The 27,310-nt window shown below is 43.9% G+C and overlaps 1 protein-coding gene across 2 annotated transcripts in view; it reads right to left on the bottom strand.

Annotated features, from left to right (window-relative positions):
* Positions 1-27,310, bottom strand: part of FBXO42 (F-box protein 42) — a 98,151-nt gene that overhangs the window by 10,223 nt on the left and 60,618 nt on the right. The gene's annotated exons all lie outside the window — the stretch shown is intronic.

Here is a 27,310-nt window from a genome sequence, read left to right on the forward strand (position 1 = left end):
AAAAATCTGTAGTTAGATCACCTTTCCCTGGAAGAGTAACAAAAGGGGAACTAATACTACAAAGCGCAGAGGAAAGGTGGAAAGAAAACTGGATTTGAGAGTCTGAGAGAAAATCATCACTAATTCACATATCTTTTATTATTAACACAGAGAAATCTGAATTAGAGGAAAGTTACTTAGCCTCTCTTATGTTTATAATTTGCTCACCTAAAATTAGGGATGACAGTACCTATCTCATAAGGCTGTTTTGAGTATTAAATAGTATATTCAAAGCACCTAACATAATGCCTGGCACATAGAAAGTGCTCAACAAATGAGCACCCCTTCCCATCCCCTTAACAGAGGTCACAAAGAAAAGAAAGAAGGTAGAAGATCAGGGAGAAGTATATATAGAGGCTGGATGCCTGGATGCAACTTAAAAATAACTTGTTACAAAACACAGGTTAAAAAGGATCACGAGGTCAGGAGATCGAGACCATCCTGGCTAACATGGTGAAACCCCGTCTCTACTAAAAATACAAAAAACTAGCCGGGCGTGGTGGCAGGCGCCTGTAGTCCCAGCTACTCGGAGGCTGAGGCGGGAGAATGGCGTGAACCCGGGAGGTGGAGCTTGCAGTGAGCCGAGATCGCGCCACTGCACTCCAGCCTGGGCGACAGAGCGAGACTCCGTCTCAAAAAAAAAAGGAGGCAGAACACAGTTCTTATTTGTCCTGTGAGTCAAATGTTAACATAGGGACCTCTAGGCCCCTAGCTATGGGCTTCACATAACCAGACAGCCTCAGCCTAGCACAAATGGGGCAAACTTTCAAGGCTTGGTGTGAAGGAATTCCAATGAAACCATGAGTCTTACACCAAACACCATCTAGGCTGGACCTCTGGGATACACTGACCAAATTCTGAAAAAAACAAAGTTTGGTTTATGCTGGAAAACTTGAGAGATAACAAATGTCTTCCAGGAGCATAATTTTTCAAAATCTATTGTCTTTGAAATAACAATTGCTATTTCTCCCCATCCCTCACTCTACATATCACCTTTAGTTTGCTCAAGACCAAAGTAACTTGTCCCAGTATCCAGGTGTCAGTAAATACCAGAATACTTTTTTTTTTTCTCTTTGGAAACAGAGTCTCACTTTGTCGCCCAGGCTGGAGTGCAATGATGCGATCTTGGCTCACTGCAACCTCCACCTCCTGGATTCAAGTGATTTTCCTGCCTCAGCCTCCCGAGTAGCTGGGATTACAGGCATCTGCCATCATGCCCAGTTAATTTTTGCATTTTTAGTTGAGACCAGGGTTTCACCATGTTGGCTAGGCTGGTCTCAAACTCCTGACCTCAGGTGATCCACCCACCTTGGCCTCCCAAAGTGCTGGGATTAGAGGCGTGAGCCACCACACCTGGCCGAGAATGCTTTTTTTAAAAAAATCTTTTTTTTTTCTTTTTGGTTAAAACCACAGGATTCATTTTTCACGGAGATCTTAAGCAGAAGGAATCCCAACACTACATTGACCTGACAGCAGTGGAGATGCTCCAATCTAGGTGGAGAGCTTTGCTTCCTCTTTCAGTAGCACGTTATGGGAACACTGAAAAGCCCTGCTCAGGTTGCTTTAATGGTGTCACTTACAAAGTCTCAAGGTTCAGAAGGCAGAGCAGAGGACTGTCTTTCTTGTGATCTCACTTAGGGGAACAATACGATTTACTGAGAAGGCACCAGTCCTCAAGAGTACGGGGTGAGCATCTAAGAACACCATTTGGCATCAGCTATTTTTAGTTTCTTTTTCCTTTTCTTTGAGACAGGGTCTTGCTGTTGCCCAGGCTGGAGGCAGTGGCACAATTATGGTTCACTGCAGCCTCGACCTCCTGGGCTCAAGGGATCCTCCCACTTTAACCTCCCAAATAGCTCAGAATACAGACAAGCACCACCATGCCGGACTGATTTTTTTTTGTAGTGACGAGGCTTCCCTATGTTGCCCAGGCTGGTCTCGAACTCCTGGGTTCAAGCAATCCTGCTGCCTTGGCCTTTCAAAGTGTTAGGAATACAGGTGTGAGCCACTGTGCCTGTCCATGTCAGCTATTTTGAATACTTTCCTAAATAAAACCGACACTAATCCAGACCACAGGATCTGACTGTAGAAATGAGTCTTTAACTATTTATTATTTATTTCGAGACAGGGTCTAGCTTTGTCACCCAGGCTAGAGTGCAGTAACACGATCATGGCTCACTGCAGCCTCGACTTCCCTAGGCTGAAGCAATCCTCTCGCCTCAGCCTTTTGAGTAGGTGAGACTATAGGCACGTAATATCATATCCAGTTAATTTTTAAAATTTTTTGTAGTGCTATCCTGGCTAACATGGTGAAACCCCGTCTCTACTAAAAATACAAAAAACTAGCCGGGCGCGGTAGCGGGCGCCTGTAGTCCCAGCTACTTGGGAGGCTGAGGCGGGAGAATGGCGTGAACCCGGGGGGCGGAGCTTGCAGTGAGCCGAGATCGCGCCACTGCACTCCAGCCTGGGAGACACAGTGAGACTCCGTCTCAAAAAAAAAAAAAAAAAAAAAAAAAAAATTTTTGTAGTGATCAGGTCTTGCTATGTTGCTCAGGCTGGCCTCAAACTCCTGGCCTCAAGCGATCCTCCCGCCTCAGCCTCCCAAAGTGCTGGGACTATAGGCATTACCCACCTCACCCAGCCAGAAAACTTCTCTAGGAAGAGTTATCACATCAATCTGAAGTGCTGAGGTATTCTCTACCCCCAAATCCCACAAGAATAGTGACTAAGGAGGCTGTTGTCCTTCACATAGCCTTATTGTTCCTGGTCAAAAATGTTTACCTCCCCAAGGGGATCTATCTCCTAGTCCAATTAGAAAGCCTAAGTAATATAATAGTCTAGTTAAAACACAACTGTTGCTCTAAAATAAATTAATTTGTGAAATACCAGACAAAGTTTCTAAGTTCTTGCCTCTAACTTGGAAATCATCAGTATTATGAAACAGAAAAAAAGAATAAACAAATAAACACATCACAGGCTTCGGCAAAGTAGTAATGTAAACTTTCTAGGCTAGAATGTGGATTTGGATTTGAGATACTGAGCTTAAAGAAATTTTAAATGCAGTATAAGAATATATACCTCTTGCCAGGCACAGTGGGTCACACCTGTAATCCCAGCACTTGGGGAGGGCAAGGCAGGCAGATCTCTTAAGGTCAGAAGTTTGAGACCAGCCCAGTCAACGTGGTGAGATCCTGTCTCTACTAAAAATACAAAAAGTTAGCCAGGCGTGGTAGCCCACGCTTGTAATTCCAGCTACTCAAGAGGCTGAGGCACGAGAATTGCTTGAAACTAGGAGGTGGAGGTTGCAGTGAGCTGAGATTGCACCACTGCACTCCAGCCTGGGTGAAAGAGCAAGACTCTGTCTCAAAATATATATATATATATATATATATTTTAAAGGGAGACATATTCATAGAATTTTAAAAAGTATTCATAAAACATAGCATATATAATGAAACTAGAGGAAAGACTACACTTTAGATCTGTACTGCCCAACAAAGTCACCATTGGCCACATATTGCCCATGGTTATCAAACTGAAGAGCACAGATGTAGGACATTTCTATCATTGCAGAAAGTTCTATCGAACAGCGCTGTTTTAGAAGAAGGTTTTAACTTTGTCAACAGCGTGCCTATGTCTGGGGAGTATGGGAAAGTAGTAGGGATAGATGAATAACTTAACTCCAAGAGAAATGACAATTATTGTTACTATAACTCTTACTACTGCTACTGATAGTAATGACTAATATTTATTGAGCATCTACATCTATTATGTACTACGCAGTTTTTTTTTTGAGACAGAATGTTGCTCTGTCACCCAGGCTGGAGTGCAATGGCACAATCTCAGCTCACTGCAACCCCTGCCTCCCAGGTTCAAATGATTCCCCTGTCTCAGCCTCCCAAGTAGCTGGGATTACAGACACACGCTGCCACGCCCAGCTAATTTTTTGTATTTTAGTAGAAACAGGGTTTCACTGTGTTGCCCAGGCTGGTCTCAAACTCCTGAGCTCAGGCAATCCACCGGCCTCGGCCTCCTAAAGTGCTAGGATGACAGTTGTGAGCCAGCGCGCCTGGCCCAATTACTACGCAGCTTTTTATGTGCTTTGCATGTAATAATTAATTTTTTTTTTTTTTTTTTTTGAGACAGAGTCTGGCTCTGTCGCCTAGGCTGTAGTGCAGTGGCGCGATCTCGGCTCACTGCAAGCTCCACCTTCCGGGTTCACGCCATTCTCCTGCCTCAGCCTCCCGAGTAGCTGGGACTACAGGCGCCCGCCACCACGCCCAGCTAAATTTTTTTTGTATTTTTTAGTAGAGATGGGGTTTCAACGTGTTAGCCAGGATGGTCTCGATCTCCTGACCTCGTGATCCGCCCGTCTCGGCCTCCCAAAGTGCTGTGATTACAGGCTTGAGCCACCGCGCCTGGCCGCATGTAATAATTAATTTAATCCTTCTAAAACTCCTAGTTTTATTCCTGTTTTACAGATAAGAAACCTGAGGACACAACCCTTTAAATAACTTGCCCAAGGTCATAGAAATAGTAACTGAAGAGCCAGGATTCTAATCCATTTATTCCAGATTTTAATTTTTAATTTTATTTTTTTGAGATGAGGTCTCACTCTGGCGCCCAGGCTGGAATGCAGTGGTGTGACTGATCATGGCTCACTGCACCTCTGACTTCCTGGGTGCAAGGGATCCTTCTACCTCAGCCTCATAAGCAGCTAAGACTACAGTCACAGGCCACCATGTCCAGCTAATTTTTTTTTTTTTTGTAGAGATGGGGGTCTCTCCATGTTGCCCAGACTGGTCTTAATCTCAAGTAATTCTCCCACCGCTGCCACCTCGCAAAGTGCTGGAATTACAGGCATGAGCCACCTCACCCAGCTATTCTTTTAAAAGAATGAGCTTTAAAGTCAGAATATATCATGCTGCACTTCATGCATACAGATACATTCCTTCTGAATAGTTGCCACAAACAAGTCTGATGCCTTAAAAGGTCTAGTGTTTCAAAGCTGAAGAAGTTCTTTCTTAAATCTTAATCCAGTAAAGCCAAAGATCTGGTCAGAGAGAAATAAATTAAACAGAAGGCTATTCCTAGAACCTCTTTTTCTCTACAACGCTCTGGAACACACTCCACCTCTAATATAGGACCATTTACTTATTCTCTGAACTCTCCAGGGAAAGGTAAGCTGAGGCCAGTGATAATGATAAATCAATATAAGAGATCCTCTAGGATTATCTTACGTAAAGGCTTTCCAAAACGATGCCTCAGGTATCCTGACCTTTCAGAAAGGCAAAATTTTTCCCTCTACTTTTTATCCCATGAAGAGGGAGAACTCCTCCATCTAGAATTTATCTCCACGGCCTGTTTTATGTCACAAAGTGTAGGAGCATCTTAGTTAAATACCTCAATTTCAGCATCTTAATTATCTCAACTAAGTAGGGGGAAATTAAATCAATTGTATACCCCCACCTCAATTTGTGGGTGAACTGGAAAAAAACTTACCATACAAGAACAAATGAGGGGCCAGAGATCAACATACAGCTTTTATACAGTGAGGTCAGCAACCAGAAGTCAAGGATACAGGTGTATCAGGTTTTTTTTTTTTTTTTTTTTTGAGACGGAGTCTCACTCTGCTGTCGCCCAGGCTGGAGTGCAGTGGCGCGATATCAGCTCACTGCAAGCTCCACCTCCCAGGTTCAAGCAATTCTCCTGCCTCAGCCTCCCAAGAGCAGCTGGGACTACAGGCGCCCACCACCAGGCCCAAGCTAATTTTTTTTTTTTTTTTTGTATTTTTAGTAGAGACGGGGTTTCACTGTGTTAACCAGGATGGTCTCGATCTCCTGACCTTGTGATCTGCCTGCCTCGGCCTCCCAAAGTGCTGAGATTACAGGCGTGAGCCACCGTGCCCAGCCCAGGTATTTCATATTTTATGTGACCCTGATTACCCATAAAATATTTGGCAGCATATTTATTGCAAATTGGATACTTTTAAATTATTGCTACTTTAAGAATTGATATTGTGAAGCCTTTATAAAGAACTCCTACTTCCATTATTTCTAAAAATCTACGTATTTCATTTACATGTGTGTGTATATATACATATATATATATTTTTTTTTTTTTGAGATGGGGTCTTGTTATGTTGCCCAGTCTGGTCTTTAACTCCTGAGCTCAGGCAGTCCTCTTGCCTCAGCCTCCTGAGCAGCTGGGACTATAGGAGTGTACCACCATGCCTGGCTCATATTTCATACTTTGAATTTGTTTAAAGCAGATGGTCCTTAATTCCCTCTCGATGATCTTAATGCAAAGTCTACAAATCAAATGAATTTATGGTGAGATCAGGTGGGATGTGATGGCTCAAGTCTGTAATCCTCGCACTTTGGGAGGTTGAGGCGAGTGGATCACTTGAGGCCAGGAGTTTGAAACCAGCCTGGGCAACACGGCAAAACCATGCCTCTACTAAAAATACAAACATTAGCCAGGTGTGGTGGTGTGTGCCTGTGGTCCCAGTTACTCGGGATGCTGTGGCAGAAGAATCGCTTGAACCCGGGAGGTGGAGGTTGCAGTGAGCCCAGACCGTGCGCCAGTACACATGGTGAGGTCAGAGATTATAGGGATCCATGAATTTTGGCAATTTCTTTTTCTTTTTGGGACAGAGTCTAACTCTGCAGTCCGGAGTGCAGTGGCGTGACTGATTTCAGCTAACTGCAACTCCGACTTCTTGAGCTCAGGTGATTCTCCCACCTCAGCCTCCCAAGTAGCTGGGACTACAGGCACGTGCCACCATGGCAGGCTAGTTTTTTGTGATTTTAGTAGAGATAGCATTTCACCATGTTGCATAGGCTCGTCTCAAACTCCTGGACTCAAGCAATCTGCCCGCCTCGGCCTCCCAACGTGCTAGGATTACAGGCGTGAGCCACAACTTTGGTAATTTCTATATCAAAGAATAACATTCTCTTTAGCCAAAGTGGAGTTCTGGAAAACAAACAATAAGCCTCTACTAGAACTTCAAAAAAAACATGAAAAGCCATATTCAAATTACATAACTTTATTCATTTTTTTTTTAAGTTCCAGGAAAAGCAAGCCATTTAAAGAGTGCCTAAGCTGGGCACAGTGGCTCACGCCTGTAATCCCAGCACTTTGGGAGGCCAAAGCGGGCAGATCACAAGGTCAGGAAATCGACACCATCCTGGCTAAGACGGTGAAGCTCTGTCTCTACTAAAAATACAAAAAATTAGGCGAGCATGGTGGTGGGCGCCTGTAGTCCAGCTGCTTGGGAGGCTGAGGCAGGAGAATCACTTGAACCTGGGAGGCGGAGCTTGCAGTGGGCCCAGATTGCGCCACTGCACTCCAGCCTGGACGGCAGAGCGAGACTCCACAGAAAAAAAAAAAAAAAAGAGTGCCTATAAACTTTCTTTAAAAACACACGGCTGGGCAGGCATGGTGGATCATGCCTGTAATTCTAGCACTTTGGGAGGCCGAGGCTGGTGATCACCTGCCATCAGGAGCTCGAGAGCAGCCTGGCCAATATGGTGAAGCCCCATCTCTACTAAAAATACAAAAAATTAGCCAGGCATGATGATGCACACCTGTAATCCCAGCTACTTGGGAGGCTGAGGCAGGAGAATCGCTTGAACCCGGGAGGCGGAGGTTGCCGTGAGCCAAGATTGCACCACTGCACTCCAGCCTGGGCAACAAGAGTGAAACTCAGTCTCAAGGAAAAAACAAACAAACAAAAAAGAAAACCATGGCCATACATTATTAACAAAAACTTTTTTTTTTTTTTTTGAGACGGAGTCTCGCTCTTGTACCCCAGGCTGGAGTGCAATGGCACAATCTCGGCTCACTGCAACTTCCATCTCCTGGGTTCAAGTGATTCTCCTGGCTCAGCCTCCCAAGTAGCTAGAATTAGAGGTGTGTGCCACCACGCCTGGTTAATTTTTGTATTATTAGTAGAGATGAGGTTTCACCATGTTGGCCAGGCTGGTCTCGAACTCCTGATCTCGGGTGACCCGCCTGCTTCGGCCTCCCAAAGTGCAGGGATTACAGGCATGAGCCACCACGCCAGGCCAATAATAACTTTTATATGGAGTAGCCGTAGATAAAATGTCAAGTCTTGACTTTGAAGAACTGCCCCTATGTGCATGTAATTCATTTCAAACAGCAGTTACAGTTACAGCACATAGGTTTAATACATTTTTATTAAAACACACAGATCTGCCACATTAGCACCTGAGTAATTGGAAATCTTGAACAACATGGAGTACTCTGGGAATAGCTGACATCGATAGTTAAAAAGGCACATAACCACTATGGTGACATATGGTGAAATAAATACTGCTCCTGCAAGAACACTTATAAAATGAAGGTTTTATACTTATTAGGACATTTCTTGGCCTGCCTTCAAAATAATGAGGACACTGGGCTTCTAAATTCAGTCTAAGTGCCATTACTGCACAACAGTGAAGAAAGGAAGGGTGTCATTCCCATCAAGCACCACAGGACCAAATGTGCCCACATCAAGCATAGATGAATATGTTACTTGAGCCTCTTCCCCTAGAGCCAGGAGTCATCCTCATGGGCTTCATTCCCCAAACACACCAAAGGCCTCCTAAATCGCACAGCAGATATGATCAATGGAACAAATTTCAAAACAAAGCATGAGCCCAAAAGGCAGTTTGTGGGAAACTGGATAATCAGATAGACATCCTATACAACAGAACTAACATTCCCTAAAACTGCTAATCAGTTCAGATGTTTCCCAAGGTTCCTACGAAATCAGAGGAAAATTTCACATGTGAAAGTGGTAGAATTACATGGCATTCTTGTTTACCTTTGCAAAGAAGCTGGTTAAACAGTGAAGCAGTTCCAAATCCTAGTTTGATTTCTACACCACTTTCCCACAATTGTAGTTTCTATTTCACAGAACCCAGGACTAAATAGAGCAGCTCAACTATTTGATAACAAGATAAAACAATCACCTGTTTTAATTGGGGATGCCTGTATTTTATGCATGATTAAAAAATATATGTGTATACTTTTTGAGATGGAGTTTCACTCTTGTTGCCCAGGCTGGAGTGAAATGGCGCAATCTCGGCTCACTGCAGCCTCTGCCTCCCAGGTTCAAGTGATTCTCCTGCCTCAGCCTCCCTAGTAGCTGGGATTACAAGCATGCACCACCAAGTGGCTAATTTTGTATTTTTAGTAGAGACGGGGTTTCTCCATGTTGGTCAGGCTGGTCTCGAACTCTTGACCTCAGGTGATCCGCCCACGTTGGCCCCTCAAAGTGCTGGGATTACAGGCGTGAGCTACCATGCCCAGTCTAAAAAATATTTTTGTATCTCCATGGTATGATCATTTTTTAGTATTAGTTTATTGTTAAGGTGTTATAAATATACTGTTTGATGGCCTATTATGTGCCAACTACTGAGTACTACGAATTTTATATTTATTATCTAATTTAATCATTATAATCTTAAAATGCAGGTATTATTACTAGTCCCATTTTACAGATGAATAATAATAATGGTAGTTGAAGCTAATGCATAATGCTTATTACACTGAGCCAGAAACTGTTCTAGGTGCTACCTGAAAACTAAAAAAGAAAAAAAAAAAAAAAAAAGCAAATTCCATGTTCTGAGTAACCAGAAATCCAACCTAAAGGGTTATTTAATGAAAGAAGAGTTAATCCCTTGTCTTTGGAAGTTTAGGTTCAGATAAGTCCCTATCCAAAAAATAAAAAATGCATTTCAAGTCCTCCTAAAGCCTTTTGGTCCTGATCTGCATACTACACAGTTGGCTCTGAGTACCGGTGTCTTAGGCAATAATAGCCAAATGTCACAAGATGAGAAGCAGGTTTACAATCCTACCATTTTCTCAATATCACTTACATTCTCAACAAATAGAACTGTTACTCTAGTCTTATACACTTCAGACTTTTGGGGAGAAACTGACTTATTTACTTATTTTTATTTCTTTAAGAAAATGAAAGTGCTTTAAAACACTTTCAAATAAAATAAACAATATAGAACTTTTAAAAGAAAAAGTCAGAACCCTTTCTACCCCATGGAAAATGGCTATTTTCATTGCTGTTTTCAAAGTATAGTATTTTTTTAAAAAACAGAAACATGTCTTTCACACATACATGGAGTATACATGTGTTAGGATATATTTAACTTATTAATAAGGGAGCAAGCAGGAAGTAGTGCTAATTCAAAAGAGAATCTGAGGAAAAGAGGCATGCTAAAATGCCTGCTAAGAGCCAGGCACAGTGGCATGCACCTCTGTAGTCCCCAGCTACTCAGGAGACTGAGGCAGGAGGATGGCTTGACGCCAGGAGTTCCAGACCAGCTTGGGCAACAGAGTGAGATCCTGTCTCTACAAAATATTTAAAAATTAGCTAGGTGTGGTGGTGTGTGCCTGTGGTCCTAGCTATTTGGGAGGCTGGAATGGGAGGATCACTTGAGCCCAAGAGTCCAGTCTAGCCTAGGCCATATACAGCACTCCCTGTTTCTTAAAGAAGTCTGCTAAGTTAAGGACAAAACTAGTTAACATCTATGGGACAGTAAAACTGTAACCTTTGGGTTAATATCCCTATTTGACAGACATGATCTGTATCTTTTACAGGCAAAAATCTACAATTTACATGTAACTTCACAAAGCCTAAGCCCTAACTAATGATAAACAGCAAGTAAAAAAAAGCTACATTCCTCTAGGGTAGTTTTCAAACTGGCTATATCAGAAGCAGCTGGAGGACTTATTAAAAGATTGCTGGGCCTCACCTCTGAGTTTTGCTATTCAGTAGGTCTTGGGTGGGGCCTGAGAAGTGGCATTTCTAACAAGTTCTTAAGTGATGCTGATGGTTTGGGGAGTAGACTTTGAGAACCATGTCCTAGAGAGTTTAATAATCCTTGGGTGAGCCTGATAGATGATGCTCCAATAGGACAATAAAACGGTATCTAGTCATCTTTCTGCCTTATTTCCAAGTTCTGGATGATTTTTCTTAACACTGAACCTCTCCAGACTTATCTTCTGTGCATACACTCTGTGTATGAATATAAAGAACCCGGTTGGGCACAGTGGCTCATGCCTGTAATCCCAGCACTTTGGGAGGCTGAGCCAGGCAGATTACCTGAGGTCGGGAGTTCGAGACCAGCTTCACCAACATGGAGAAACCCCGTCTCTACTAAAAATACAAAATTAGCTGGGCGTGGTGGCTCATGCCTGTAATCCCAGCTACCTGGGAGGCTGAGGCAGGAGAATTGCTTGAACCTGGGAGGTGGAGGTTGTGGTGAGCCGAGATCGTGCCATTGCACTCCAGTCTGGGCAACAACAGCGAAACTCTGTCTCCAGAAAAAAAAAATATATATATAGTTACTTGCCAAAAAGAACAGTAAAGAATAATGGGATGAATAAAGTATGAGGTTCAGGTCATACTCCCCATCTTAACCACTCTGCGCAGACTCGCTTTCTCAGGGTGGGTCCAATATAAAGCATTCACTTGTAACTCCAGCTCCATCAGCAGTATACCAGTCCTTCACACACAAAACTGGCCTTGAGAGCAAAGTAATGCCAGATAGACTAGTTAACTAAAACCCAACCCACAGATGCGGTGTTTTTTGTTTTGTTTTGTGGTAGTGAGGAGCCTCAAACTGGCGTGTGTATAGGGGGTGGGAAGGATGGATTTTGCTGATAAAACCAAAGCTGGGTCTTGGAAAGCTCTGACTAAGCATCTGGCTTGGTAAAGTTGTCATCATGGTAGTGTGTGAAGTGACTGACCTCGATAGCAGGAATTCAGAGATCAGGAGGAAGAATAATTTGGACAGATATTTCCCAGAATACCATATTAGCATCAGAATCAGAAAACCTAGAGGGCATTAGAGGATAGCCCGGCACATTTAACTTAGAAGGAAACAGATCCCCTAAAGAAAAACTGCTGGAGTTATAATTTAACTGCTTACTAAAAACTATTTTGATTTTACAGGCAATACTTCGTAAGGGGAACAACAGCAACAAAAGCATGTTTCATGGTTCTGTGGTTAGAGGGAGGGATAAAAGGATAATTGAGAAAAACACTTCAAAATTCATGAGTATAAAGTCTGTCTTGACCATGACCACCTTGAAGACAACTATTCAGAATGGTCTCCAAAATACTGCAGCCCAAGGACTAAGGGGGTTCTATCTGGAACAGATACTAGTTTCTCTTCTGGTAATAAAAATATTTCCAACTTAACATCAATGTGGCCAATAATAATTACAAGTCTTTGCATTTATGTAAATGCCCATAGAGGATACAAGTACATAATGCGTTAAAGAAAGAAATAGGAAGTAAATACAAAGTTACAGCACCCCTAAACTCCTGCTTCCAGGAGTGCTCTTTAATTGCAGTTCTAATCAGGCGTGTTGAAATTATCCATTTAGATTCTCCCCAATAAGATTATACTATCCTAGAAGATAGGGACTATTTCTTACGAAAATGTTTGCTGAATTGAAGCCATCCACGGAAGCCAAATGGTTACAGACCCCTCATGAGCTGAGACCAGAATCGGCTCCAGCGAATCATAACATACCCTAGAGGCATCAGCCGACCTTTGGGTAGGGTTAAAGTCAAACATTTCTTTGGGTTTCCCCCTCTACCCACTCCATTTTTTTTTCTTCCTATTTTACTCCTCAATTGTAAAAAGGCCAGAAAAGTTACTGATTGACATCAACATTCACTGGTATTAGACAAAACTTGTCTGGATCTCAGGATGCAGGGTGTACATTATTATTACAACTATATTCACATCTTTTAAAATATCATTCTATGGGTCATTTATGAAAAATCCAAATAACAGGAACTTTTGTAATGGGCATGAGAAACTTTTAGATCTTGTCTATCTATGCCACAGGCATAGAAATTCTCCATTGGCATTGTTTTCACTTCTTAACCGCATGAAAGACCACTTGATGAATAGGGCAGCACTTACCAGCTAAACATTAACAACAGGAACACCAGTAATAGTTCCTTGTTACCATTTCAAGTAGTCTTTTGATTCAATTTCTGAAGGAGGAGAGGAGGTCCAAAGTCTCAGTTTAATCTGATAATTTGTTAATTGCAGTTCTAATGGGGGTGGGGGGCATGGGGGGTACTCTTTCAAGTAGGGACTTTAAGAAGTGAAAACAATGTTACCAGTCATAAAGTTTCTGGCCTGGTGTCAAAACAGAAAAATCCCAGTCAGCCCTGAGAGTGAACCAAACTGAAATATGGTAAAATCTTACTTATTCTCTCCCTGGGAGGACCAAAAGTTACCCAGATCTGTGCTATGCAAATTTTCCCACTCTTCTCTTTAGCAGGAAGTAATGTGTATACACCTTAGAAAAGCATGTATTCTGGAAAAATGAACTTTCTAAATAAACAGGAAGGATTCCTTCCTTTTCTAAGGGAACCTACTGGCTCTGCTGTCATTCACATGTCCTGAGACCATCACAGGACCAGTTTGTTACAGGACTGCAAAGGGCTAGAGGAAACAAGGAAGAACCACCACCTCACGAAGGTTAACCAGGAATAGGTCCATGGGTCAGGGAGGAGCTAATATAATAACTTAAAATATTCTCTTAAATAACATCTTAACTCCTTCTTAATCAAAAGCACATCATTTTAATAAGAACAAACAGGCCAGGAGCAGTGGCTCACGCCTGTAATCCCAGCACTTTGGGAGGCTGAGGCAAGCAGATGACCTGAGGTCGAGAGTTCAAGATCAGCCTGACCAACACAGAGAAACCCCATCTCTACTAAAAAACAAACAAACAAACAAACAAAAACAAAACAAAAAAAAATGAGCTGGGCATGGTGGCGCATGCCTGTAATTCCAGCTACTTGGGAGGCTGAGGCAGGAGAATCACTTGAACCCGGGATTCTCCGGTCTCAGCCTCCCAAGTAGCTGGGACTACAGACATGCACCATCACGCCTGGTTAATTTTTGTATTTCAGCAGAGATGGGAGTGTTTCACCATGTTAGCCAGGCTGGTCTCGAACTCCTGACCTCATGATCCGCCCACCTCGGCCTTCCAAAGGGCTGGGATTACAAGCGTGAGCCACCGCACCTGGCCTTTTCTTTTTTTTTGACAGAGTCTCTCTCTGTCACCCAGGCTGGAGTGCAGTGGCACAATTTCGGCTCCTGGGTTCAAGCGACTACAAGCACAAGCTACTGGGACTACAGGCATGAGCTATCACACCTGCCTAATTTTCTATATTTTCAGTAGAGATGGGGTTTCGTCATGCTGGCCAGGCTGGTCTCCAACTCCTGACGTCAGGTGATCTGCCTGTCTCAACCCCCCAAAGTGCTGGGATTATAGGTGGCAGCCACCGAGCCCAGCCTTTTTTTTTTTTTTTTTTTAAAGACAGAGTATCACTGTTCCCCAGGCCGGAGCGCAGTGGCACAATCTCACTTCAAGCGATTCTCGTGCCTCAGCCTCCTGAGTAGCTGGAATTACACATGTGCCACCACACCTGGCTATTTATAATTTTTTTGTTTTTTTTTGAGATGGAGTTTCACTCCTGTTGCCCAGACTGGAGTGCAATGGCGTGATCTCGGCTCACTGCAACCTCTGCCTCCCGGGTTCAAGCGATATTCCTGCCTCAGCCTCTCGAGTAGCTGGGATTACAGGCATGAACCACCATGCCCAGCTAATTTTGTATTTTTAGTAGAGACAGGGTTTCTCCATGTTGGTCAGGCTGGTCTCAAACTCCCAACCTCAGGTGATCCGCCTGCGTTGGCCTGCCCAAAGTGCTGGGATTACAGGCGTGAGCCACCATGCCTGGTCTATTCTTTGTTTTGTTTTTTGCTTGTTTTGTTTTGTTTTTGAGATGGAGTTTCACTCTGTCACCTAAGCTGGAATGCAGTGGTTCAATCTCACTGCAACCTCCACCTCCAGGCTCAAGTGATCTTCCCACATCAGCCTTCCAAGTAGATGGCACCACAGACATGCAAACCACACCTGGCTAATTTTTTGTATTTTTGATACAGGCAGGATTTCATCATGTTGCCTAGGCTCATCTGGAACTCCTGAGCTCAAGTGATCCGCCTGCCAAGGCCTCCCAAAGTGCTGGGATTACAGGCGCGTGTCACCAGTCCCCACTCCCAGTTTAATCCATTAATCCAGGTTCGAATTAATCCATTCTGTTCTCATGACCCAAACACCTCTTAAAGACCCCACCTCTCAATACTGCTACACTGGGGATGAACTTTCAACACATGTTTCAGAGGAAGCAAACATTCAAACCGTGGCAAGCCCCATCACTTCCAGTGTCTCTGCTAGATGGAGTCAGGCAGCATTAAAAGGAGAAAACAATTTAATTAGGCCTAACAACTGGACACTGAAGTGCTTAGAATTTGTCCAGAAAATAATTCCCAAGGGAAGACTGGGGATGAATTCATAAATATAATCATGTCCCTTTCTTTTCATCATCCTTCACTTATTCACCATAGCCTTCAAGATAAAAGCCAGGCCAGGTGCAGTGGCTCATGCCTGTAATCCCAGTACTGTGTGAGGTTGAGGGGGTAAGATTACTTGAGGCCAGGAATTCAAGACCAGCCTGAGCAATACAGCAAGACTCTGACTCTCTCTAAAAAAAAAAAAAAAAAAGAAGAAGAAGAAGAAAAAAAGATAAATTCCAAATCCCTTTCTTAACATGAGATACATACACACACACACACACACACACACACACACACACACACAAAATTCCATTCTTTAAGCAAGTACTATATGCCAGGTACTAGAGTCAGCAGTAAATAAAACAGACAAAAAGCCCTCAGCCCCAGGAAGCATATAGCTTGCTGAGGGGAAGAAAGTGTGTTATATGGTGATAAGTGCCGAGGGAAAAAACAAAACAAAACAAAACAAAACAAAACAAAAAATACAGGAGGAAAAGGAGTCAGGAGTCAGGGAAGTTGTCCTTTCAAACTGTAGTTAGGGAATGCCTCATAGAGGGAGACATATGAATAAAGACATGTGAAGCAGGTAAAGGAGAGAGTCACAAGGACATGCAGGAAAAGTGCTCCAGGCAGAAAAAGCAAGAGCAGAGGCCCAATTGTGAGGTTAAAATACAGTGAGGGGCAGGAATGCAGGAGGCAGAGGTCAGAGAGATGAGGGGACAAGATGATTATGCAGGACCCTGTTTGGCCATACTTTGATCCCTAACTACCGTGTGTGTGTGTGTGTGTGTGTGTGTGTGTGATGGCATCTAGCACTGTTGCCCAGGCTGGAGTGCAGTGGCATGATCTCAGCTCACTGTAACCTTCGCCTCCCAGGTTCAAGTGATTCTCTTGCCTCAGCCCCCCAAGTAGCTGGGATTACAGGTGCACGCCACCACACCTGGCTAATTTTTGTATTTTAAGTACAGACAGGGTTTTACCATGTTGGCCAGGCTGGTCTCGAACTCCTGAACTCAGATGATCTGCCCACCTCAGCTTCCCAAAGTGCTGGGATTACATGCGTGAGCCACTGTGCCTGGCCCCTAACTACCTTTCTAATACCCACTTGTACCACTCTCCCCTCACATATCCTGGTTCAGGAAAACCTAACCTATTTGTAAGTCCATGGACATACCAAACTCTCTTACCTTCATCTATAGCCTTTTTCCAAAGGCTATCTATAGCCCTCTTTCTTTACAGAAGAAAGTGTTCGGTTTTCTTCTGCTAGATGGAAAACTACTTAGGATTAGGAACTCCTGTTACTTAGTACTATACCTGCATACCTAGCATAGTCATTGGATGCTCAATGGTCCTCTGTAGGCTGGGCGCAGTGGCTCATGCTTGTAATCTCAGCACTCTGGGAGGCTGAGGCGGGTGGATCACCTGAGGTCAGGAGTTGGAGACCAGCCTAGCCAACATGGTGAAACCCCATTTCTACTTAAAAAAAAAAAAAAATGTAGCTGGGTGTGGTGGTGCGCGTCTGTAGTCCCAGCTAGCAGAGAGGCTAAGGCAGGAGAATCATGTGAATCTGGGAGGCGGAGGTTGCAGTGAGCCAAGATTGTGCCACTGCACTCCAGCCTGGGGGACAGAGCAAGACTCCGTCTCAAAAAGAAAAAAAAAAAAAAAAGTACTCTGTAGACCGAAATGATTAATGTCTAACATGTAAAGCATGAAGTCTGGCCAGATGTCCACAGAGACGCAAGCTGTAAGGGTCACTGCAACTCTCTTTTCTTAGAGACAGAGATTCGCTCTTGTTACCTAGGCTAGAGTGCAATGGCACGATCTTGGCTCACTGCAACCCCTGCCTCCCAGGTTCAAGTGAACCTGCCTCAGCCTCTCGAGTAGGTGGGATTACGGGCATGCACCACCACGCCCAGCTAATTTTGTATTTTAAGTAGAGACCGGGTTTCACCATGTCAGTCAGGTTGGTTTCGAACTCCTTACTCAAGTGATCCACCCACCTCACCCTCCCAAAGTGCTGGGTAGGCGTAAGCCACCATGTCCGGTGGATCACTGCAACTCTCTAGTAGTTAAAGGCTTGGCTGAAGGAGCAAGAGTATGAACAGAGGTAGAGGTGGGGAGAGAGGAAGATTATGCAGGATCTTGTCAGCCACACTTTGATCCCTAAATACCTTTCCTATCCCTGAGACCCAAGGTGGCAGCAAGTAGGATTCTGGGTAAAAGCACATGTTAGTCATCAAAATTTGTGTACATAAAAATCCATAGCTTTTCCTGATGTTATAACTTCTAGCCTTTGCATGAACAATGGCTAGCATTTGATGAATTCTTTTTTATTTTTTATTTTTTCTTTTTTTTTTTTTGAGACAGAGTCTAGCTCTGTCGCCCAGGCTGGAGTGCAGTGGCCAGATCTCAGCTTACTGCAAGCTCCGCCTCCCGGGTTTACGCCATTCTCCTGCCTCAGCCTCCCGAGTAGCTGGGACTACAGGCGCCCGCCACCGCTCCCGGCTAGTTTTTTGTATTTTTTAGTAGAGACGGGGTTTCACCGTGTTAGCCAGGATGGTCTTGATCTCCTGACCTCGTGATCCGCCCGTCTCGGCCTCCCAAAGTGCAGGGATTACAGGCTTGAGCCACCGCACCCGGCCTGATGAATTCTTATGAATATTTCATTTTCATGAAAATATCAATCAGGGTCCCCAGAACATGCAACTGCAAAAATAATCCTGTTGAATGGATGTAAAGTTCTTGTCTTGATTCTTTTTGTTTCTTTCAGATTCCCTAGAGACAAAGCCAGTTTGCCAGACCTCTCATCCAAAGAACCTGATTACTCCTTAGCTAGTATCTCAGTGTATATAAAGATGTCAACTTCATCATCATTTCCCAGAAACGCTCTCTAGCTGAGTACTGTATTGTATGTAATATGAACAAAAACTATGAAAGGTAGGTATTACCATCTCTACCCTAAAGGTAAGGCAACTGGGGTTAAACAACCGGTAACCAGGAAGTGACAGGGCTCAAATGAAAAAGTATGCTTGCCTGGCACAAAATCCATCATTTTTATGGTATTACTAACGAGCCTCCCTCCCTCCTACAATATCTTCCTCACATTACTTTAGGTCACTAGCCCTTAATAATTAGTATGTTTTATTATTAGCCAAGTGGTCTTTCCTCCCCAAACCTCTGTAACACTTAGTTATACCATCAGATCTTTCTAGATGGAGTAGGACTAAGGAAATGGAGAGCTCTGTGGGATGCTTGCCATGTCTAAAATATCTCTTAAAATTGACAAGTAGGAAATGAGTGCATATATCCACTGAAACATACAAATAATGTTGATGGCAGCTATACTCAAAGTAGAAACAGCCCAAGTATCCATCAACAGGAGAACAAGTTTAAAAAAAAAAAAAAAAAAGCTGGGCGCGGTGGCTCATGCCTGTAATCCCAGCACTTTGGGAGGCCGAAGCGAGTGGATCACCTTAGCTCAGGTGTTCACAACCAGCTTGGTCAACATGGTGAAACCCTGTCTCTACTAAAAATGCAAAAATCAGCCAGGTGTAGTGGTAGGCACCTGTAATCCCAGCTACTTGGGAGGTTGAGGCAGGAGAATTGCTTGAACCTGGGAGGCGGAGGTTGCAGTGAGCCGAGATAGCGCCATTGCACTCCAGCCGGGGTGACAGAGCAAGACTCCGTCTGAAAAAAAAAATAATAAAATAAAAAATAATAAAAAAAAATTGGGGGCCGGGCATGGTGGCTCATGCCTGTAATCCTAGCACTTTGGAGGCTGAGGTGGGCAGATCTCTTGAGCCCAGGAGTTCAAGACCAGCCTGGACAATGTGGTGAAGCCCTGTCTCAACACAAATACAAAAATTAACCAGGTGTGGTGGTGCACACCTGTAGTCCCAGCTACTTGGGAGGCTGAGGTGGGAGGATCACTTGAGCCCAAGAGGTAGAGGCTGCAGTGAGCCAAGATTGTGCCACTGCACTCTCCAGCCTAGGCAACAGAGCGAGACTCTGTCTCAAAAAAGAAAAAAAGTGATATATTCATATTAAGAGACACTCACGGTAATGGAAGGGAATAAACTACTGATAGATGCAACCACATAGATGAATCTCAAAAACATGTTCAAAGAAAGAAGCTGGACACAAAATACTACCTACTGTAGACTTCCATTTACACGAAGTTCAAGAACACAGAACTATGCTTTGGGAATCTGAGGCAGGAGGATTGCTTGAGACCAGGCATTCAAGACCAGGCTGAGAGACATACCAATACCCTATCTCTACAAAAACTAAATTAGTCAGGCATGGTGGTATGCATCTGTAGTCCCAGCTACTTGGGAGGCTGAGGCAGGAGGACTGCTTGAGCCCAAGAGTTGGAGTTGCAGTGAGCTATGATAACCATGCCATTGCACTGCTGCCTGGGTGATAGAATGAAACTTTGTCTCAAAAAAAAAAAAAAAAAAAAAAAAAAAGAACAGAACAATGTCACAGTGTTAGAAGTCAGAATAGGAGCTGACCTCTATGGGGGTGGTAAAGACAGGAAATGGGCATGAGGGAGCTTTTCTGAGGTGAAGAAAGTTTTCGTATCTTGACCTAGGTAATGATGACATGACTGTATACATATGTAAAAAACAAAATTTCTGAGTTGTGCACTTAAGATTTGCTCATTTTACTATAAGTAATGTATGTCCCTCCCCCATGCAAATTATGCCCCTTTTTTGTGGGGGGGGGGGAGACGGAATCTTGCTCTGTCTCCAGGCTAGAGTGCAGTGGCGCGATCTTGGCTCACTGCAACCTCTTCCTCCTGGGTTCAAACGATTCTCCTGCCTCAGCCTCCCAAGTAGCTGGGACTATAGGCGCCCACCACCACGCCCACCTAATTTTTGTATTTCAGTAGAGGCGGGGCTTCACCATGTTGGCCAGGATTGTCTCGATCTCCTGGTCTCATGATCTGCCCACCTCAGCCTCCCAAAGTGCTGGGATTACAGGCGTGAGCCACTGCACCCAGCTATCAAATTATGTCTTAATAGAATAATATTGTTTTTAAAAAAAGAATCGCTAATGTAAAAGCTGGTGATAAACTGTAAACCATGTTCTTACTGGTGTCACATGGACCACCAACTACTTTAGCCAGTAAGCAAAAATATCAGCAATCCATTATTAGAATTAAAATTCATTATATGAGGTTTTTAAGAACCCATTCATCACATAAAATGCATCTACCCTGTAACTCACATACGTAAATCAAATAGTAAGAAACATTTTGAGATTCAGCAGTGGGATTTCACAAAGCTTACTAAAATGGGAGAGAAGACAAAAAAGGGACACAACATATAAGCCAACAAATCAAATATAAAACCCACAACTCATCATCACTTCTAGAGAGAACTACAGAAAAGAGGAAATTATCAGGGGCACAATTTATTTGAAAAGTAGAATCAATTAAAGCATAGTACACCAGGTGCAATGGCTCATGTCTGTAATCCCAGCACTTCAAGAGACCAAGGCAGGGGGATCACTTGAGGCTAGGAGTGTAAGACCAGTCTGGGCATTATGTGAGACCCTGTCTCTACAAATAATAAAATAAAATAGCCGCGCATGGTGGTACATGCCTGTAGTCCTTGCTACTTGAGAGGCTGAAGCAGGAGGATCGCTTGAGCCCAGGAATTTGAGGCTGCAGTGAGCTATGATCATGCCACTGTACTCCACCCAGCGACAAAAAGCTAGACCCCATCTCTTACCCAAAAACAGAAAAGGAAAAACGAAAAATAAAAAGCCACAATTCAAGAGTTCATCTCCTTAAGGAGGAATGAGAAATAGCTTCTGCGTTTTAAAAGGACAAAGGAGGCCAGGAGTGGTTGCTCATGCCTGTAATCCCGGCACTTTGGGACGCTGAGGCAGGTGGATCACCAGAGGTCAGGAGTTGGAGACTAGCCTGGCCAACATGGCAAAACCCCGTCTCTACTAAAAATACAAAAAATCAGCCAGGTGTGGTGGTGGTACATGCTTGTAATCCCAGCTACTTGGGAGGCTGAGGGAGGAGAACTGCTTGAACCCAAGAGGCAGAGATCGCAGTGAGCCAAGATTGCGCCACTGCACAGCCTTGGCAACAGAGCAAGACTCCGTCTCAAAATAAATAAATAAATAAGAGCAAAGGAGCCTCCTAGAATTCAAGGTGATATTTATAAGTCAATAAATGACTCATCACAGCTCTTACCCACCCAGGAGCAGCACATCTCCTCACAGTTATGACAGGAAAACTTGGCCAGATGAGGTGGCTCATGCCTGTAATACCAGTACTTTGGGAGGCCAAGGCGGGCAGATCACGAGGTCAGGAGATCTCATGTTCTAGCCATCCTGGTTAACACAGTGAAACCCCATCTCTACTAAAAATACAAAAAATTAGCAGGGCGTGGTGGCGTGGGCCTGTAGTCCCAGCTACTCGGGAGGCCAAGGCAGGAGAATGGCGTGAACCCGGGAGGCGGAGCTTGCAGTGAGCCGAGATTGCACCACTGCACTCCAGCCTGGGCGACAGAGCGAGACTCTGTCTCAAAAACAAACAAACAAACAAACAAACAGAAAACTGGAAAACTTGAGAAAATGGCCTGATCCTAATTACATAGAAACTAAACAGCCAAACATTGAGTATGAGCCATGAATTGGTCCATGACACTAGTGAGTGTCCTTGAAACCAAGAGGGTCATTCCTGGGAGGCAGAAGTTAGAAATGACTCTTATGTTCCTCTCCCACTTAGGATTAGCCTTTTATAACTACATTTAGGACATAAAAAGTTAATCTATATAGCATTGGAGATATACAAGGATAAGGCATCATATGAAATGAAACTTGTTGTGGTAATAAAACATGAAGTATTGTTAGGAGGAGATTACATGAATACCTGAGAATAAAGAGAAACAATGCTAGATGGTTTGAGAGTTTTACTCCACGGGTGAACCACAAGAGTAAAAAAAAAACTGTTTGTCCAGATGGTAGGCAGACAGGATCATAACACGTAGATTTGAAGGCTGAGAATTCCAAGAAAAGTCACTGCTTATTTTCACTGACACTACCGACTTCTCTATAAAATAAGAGGATTTTATTTTAGATGGTTTTAAGAAAGAATAGAAAAGGCTCATGAGTTTGACCCAATGACAAGTTAAAGGAGACAGGATTTTCAACATGGAGGAGAAAGAGCTAAGGACAGATATTAATACATTTTGGTAATAAATACAAATGAGTAGAAATGGATTGTCTCATTCACAAAGAATATATTAAAACAATGAGATCGGCCGGGCGCGGTGGCTCAAGCCTGTAATCCCAGCACTTTGGGAGGCCGAGATGGGCGGATCACGAGGTCAGGAGATCGAGACCATCCTGGCTAACACGGTGAAACCCCATCTCTACTCCCGTCTCTACTAAGAAATACAAAAAATAGCCGGGCGAGGTGGCAGCGCCTGTAGTCCCAGCTACTCGGGAGGCTGAGGCCGGAGAATGGCATGAACCCGGGAGGCAGAGCTTGCAGTGAGCTGAGATCTGGCCACTGCACTCCAGCCTGGGCGACAGCGCGAGACTCCGTCTCAAAAAAAAAAAAAAAAACAATGAGATCAATCACTTGTTTTTAAGACAGAATAGAAGCTAGGAGTATATTTGAAAGGCACGTGTGTCCTCTTGTTATATTGTCCGATATTCAGTAGTTAAACATCATCCACTTCTTCCCCAGGGCCACAGATTTGGCATTCTCCTAACACATATGCATATTATAATTTTAAAAATTATTATAAAGTGTTTAGGTGCAAAACAATGTTAAAAAGCAGAGTCGAAGAGCAACAAGTACATTAATACATTATTCTATTTTTTTTCTTTTTTCCTCCTCCCTGCCCCCGCTACTAAAACATTATTTTTAAAAATTCCATATCCAGGCTGGGCATGCTGGCTAATGCTTGTAATCTCAGCATTTTGGGAGGCTGAGGTGAGCAGATCACTTGAGCTCAGAAATTTGAGACCAGGCTGGCGAACACGGTGAAACACTGTCTCTACTAAAAATACAAAAATTAGCCGGGCATGGTGGTATACACCTGTAATTCCAGCTACTCAGGAGGCTGAGGCAGGAGAATTGCTTGAATCCAGGAGGCAGAGGTTGCAATGGGCCAAAATTTGCCACTGCACTCCAGGCCGGGTGACAGAGCGAGAGACTGCCTCAAAAAAATAAAAAATAAAAAAATTCCACATCCAGGCTGGGCGTGGTGGCTCAGGCCTGTAATCCCAGCACTTTGGGAGGATGAGGCAGGAAAATAACTTAAGCCCAGAAGTTCGAGACTGGCCTGGGCAACAGGGCAAGACCCTGTCTCAACAAAAAATTAAAAAAAAAATTAGCTGGGCTTGGTGGCATATGTCTATAGTCCCAGATACTCGGGAGGCTGAGGCAAGAGGATCACTTGAGCCCAAGAGGTCGAGGCTGCAGTGAGCCATGTTCGTGCCACTGTACTGCAGCCTGGGTGATGGAGTGACACCCTGTCTGAAAAATAAATAATTTTTAAAAATCCACATCCAGGCTGGGTGTGGTGGCTCACGCCTGTAATCCCAGCATTTTGGGAGGCCGAGGCGGGAGGATCACCTGAGGTTGGGAGTTTAAGACCACTCTGACCAACATGGAGAAACCCTGTCTCTACTAAAAATACAAAATTAGCTGGGCGTGGCGGCACATGCCTGTAATCCCAGCTACTTGGGAGGCTGAGGCAGGAGAATCGCTTGAACCCGGGAGGCGGAGTTTGCGGTGAGCTGGAGATCGCGCCACTGCACTCCAGCCTGGGCAACAGGAGCGAAACTCCATTTCAAAAACAAACAAACAAAAATCCACATCCAGCTATTTCAATGTTAGCATCGACGTTTGAGACCTAAGCCAAAGGATGGACTGGGAAATCTTTTCCCAGAATAGACTCTACTGTCTTTATTTTGTTTTTGTTTTGTTTTTTATTAGAATAGACTCTACTGTCAGCTGCTCTAGTTATACCTGATACCAGGTATCAGTCCCAGACTCCCTTGTTTAGATACTTCCTGGTGATATCACCACAGGCTCAGGGAAGAGAACCTAGGACTAAGCTTTTCCACTAGACACATGACAGTAAGCTTCATTAATGGGACTGAGAGCCCCATATGTAATACCTTCTTAAGGTATCATTTACACTATAAGGGAAACAATAATACTCTGGACAGTTATTGCTAGACAGTTATTTCTCTCTTTTTTCTTTTTTTTTTGAGATGGAGTTACGCTCTTGTTGCCCAGGCTGGAGGCTGGAGTGCAATGGTGCAATCTCGGCTCACCACAACCTCTGCCTCCTGGGTTCAAGTGATTCTCCTGCCTCAGCCTCCCGAGCAGCTGGGTCTTGAACACCTGACCTCGTGATCCACCTGCCTTGGTCTCCCAAAGTGCTGGGATTACAGGCGTGAGCTACTGTGCCTGGCCTGTGGCAAGTTTTAAAACTGCAATTTGTCCCCTTTTTGTAAATGGGTTTGGGTTAATCTCTAAGTAGTTTTGAAAATCAGAATACACCAGTTTTAATTTAAATGTAAAATTTCTACTTGAAAACTTCTATCTTGATATAAAGTAACTGAAAAAGGCAGTATGACTTATGGTGACTCTACATTAAACAGATGCTAAAATCAGCCTGAGTTTGAATAAAGGGTAATTTACTTCAGAAACAGTGGTTTAAACATTAGTCTTTTAAAGTACCTGTCTCAAGAACTGCTCATTTGTTTTGGGAATTGAACAAAGGCTGAGTCATACAAATCTGATTAAGAATTAAGGTGTTACCTTCAGACAATACTGAAAGGTGAAACATTCAACTTTCTAGAATCACTTGGCAAAGACTACAATGTACATAATTATACATTCATAATTACTGGCCAGGATTTCCAATGGTTTCTGTTCTACCGTCAATTATTTTACCTGAGAGATAAAGCAATCAATAGAGAACTTCCACCAGGATCCACCACAACTATCCACTCACCAGCACCTGCAATCACATACTCCCTCTTGTTCATACAGATACTCAATGTTCTTATGTCAGGCCAACCTCTCCATTTGATTCAGTGTTTCTCATGACTTGAAGATACTGCTCCAACCATTCTCGCCCTCTATCCACATCAACTCAGGAAGATCATTTCCATCAGCATACACATATGCTATAAAATCTGTCATCTTAAAAACACCAGCTGGGTGCAACGGTTCATGCCCATAATCCTAGCACTTCGGGAGGCCAAGGTGGGCGGATCACAAGGTCAGGAGTTCAAGACCAGACTGGCCAAGATAGTGAAAGCCCGTCTCTACTAAAAATACAAAAAATTAGGCCAGGTGCAGTGACTCATGCCTGTAATTCCAGCACTTTGGGAGGCCAAGGCGGGAGGATCGCCTGACGTGGGGAGTTCGAGACCAGTCTGACCAATATGGAGAAACCCTGTCTCTACTAAAAATACAAGTGAGCCAGGCGTGGTGGCACATGCCTGTAATCCCAGCTACTTGGGAGGCTGAGGTAGGAGAATCGCTTGAACCTGGGAGGTGGAGGCTGTGGTGAGCCAGAGAGATTGCGCCACTGCACTCCAGCCTGGACAACAAGAGCAAAACTCTGTCTCAAAAAACAAAATAAAACAAAAATAATATTAGCTAGGCATGGTGGCACATGCCTGTAATCCCAGCTACTCAGGAGGCTGAGGCAGGAGAATTGCTTGAACCTGGGTGGTGGAGGCTGCAGTGAGCCGGGATCGTGCCACTGCACTCCAGCCCCATGACACTGTGGAACCCATCTCAAAAACAAACAAAAAAACACAACGAACCTCTCAATTCTACATCTACCTCCACTTAGCACTTTAGCTCCTTGCTCTCCTTCAGCAAAATTCCTCAAAAGAAAAAAAAAAATCAATGTATTATTCATACTCAATGCCTTTAACTTCTGTCTTCCCATGCTCTGTCGCCCGTGCTGGAGTGCAGTGGTGCATCTTGGCTCACTGCAACCTCTGCCTCCTGGGTTCAAGCAATTCTCTTGCCTTAGCCTCCTGAGTAGCTGGGATTATATAGGCAGGTGCCACCATGCCCAGCTAATTTTTGTATTTTTAGTAGAGATGGGGTTTCACCATATTGGTCAGGCTGGTCTCGAACTTCTGACCTCCTGATCTGCCTGCCTCAGCCTCCCAAAGTGCTGGGATCACAGGCATGAGACACCGCGCCTGGACTGTCTTCCATTTTCTAAAATGTATTACAAACAGGTTTCCATCCTTATCACTCACTCCCATAAGCTCTCTTTACTAAATTTAAGGGTAATTCTCAGTCTTTACATGACTTGACCTCTTGACGCAGTTCATTATTTCCTCCTTTCCTGGAAATGCTTTCCTCATATGCTGGCTTCCCAGATGCCACATTCTCTGATGTTCTCCTTCCTTACTGGGTGCTCCTTTTCGAGTCCCCTGATTTCCAAATGCTGGCGTCTCCCAAACTCAATCCTTACACCATTCTCTTTTTTGTTTTTGTTGTTATTCTTTTTGAGATAGGACTTGCTCCGGTGCCCAGACTGCAGTGCAGTAGCACAAACATGGGTCACTGCAGCCTCAACCTTCTGGACTCAGGTGATCCCCTCCCCTCATCCCTGCCCGCCCGCATCAGCCTCCCAAGCAGCTGAGACTATAGGTTCACACCACGCCCAGCTAATTTTTAAAAATTTTTTGAGGAGATGGCCAGGCTGGTCTCAAACTCCTAGGTTCAAGCAATTCTCCTGCCTCAGCCTCCCAAAGTGCTGATTTTACAGGCGTGAGCCACCACGCTTGGCCTTTATACCATTCTCTGTCTTCACTCAGTCCTTTGGTAA

Source organism: Papio anubis, chromosome 1, assembly GCF_008728515.1.
Source record: "Papio anubis isolate 15944 chromosome 1, Panubis1.0, whole genome shotgun sequence".
NCBI classification, from domain to species: Eukaryota; Metazoa; Chordata; class Mammalia; order Primates; family Cercopithecidae; genus Papio; species Papio anubis.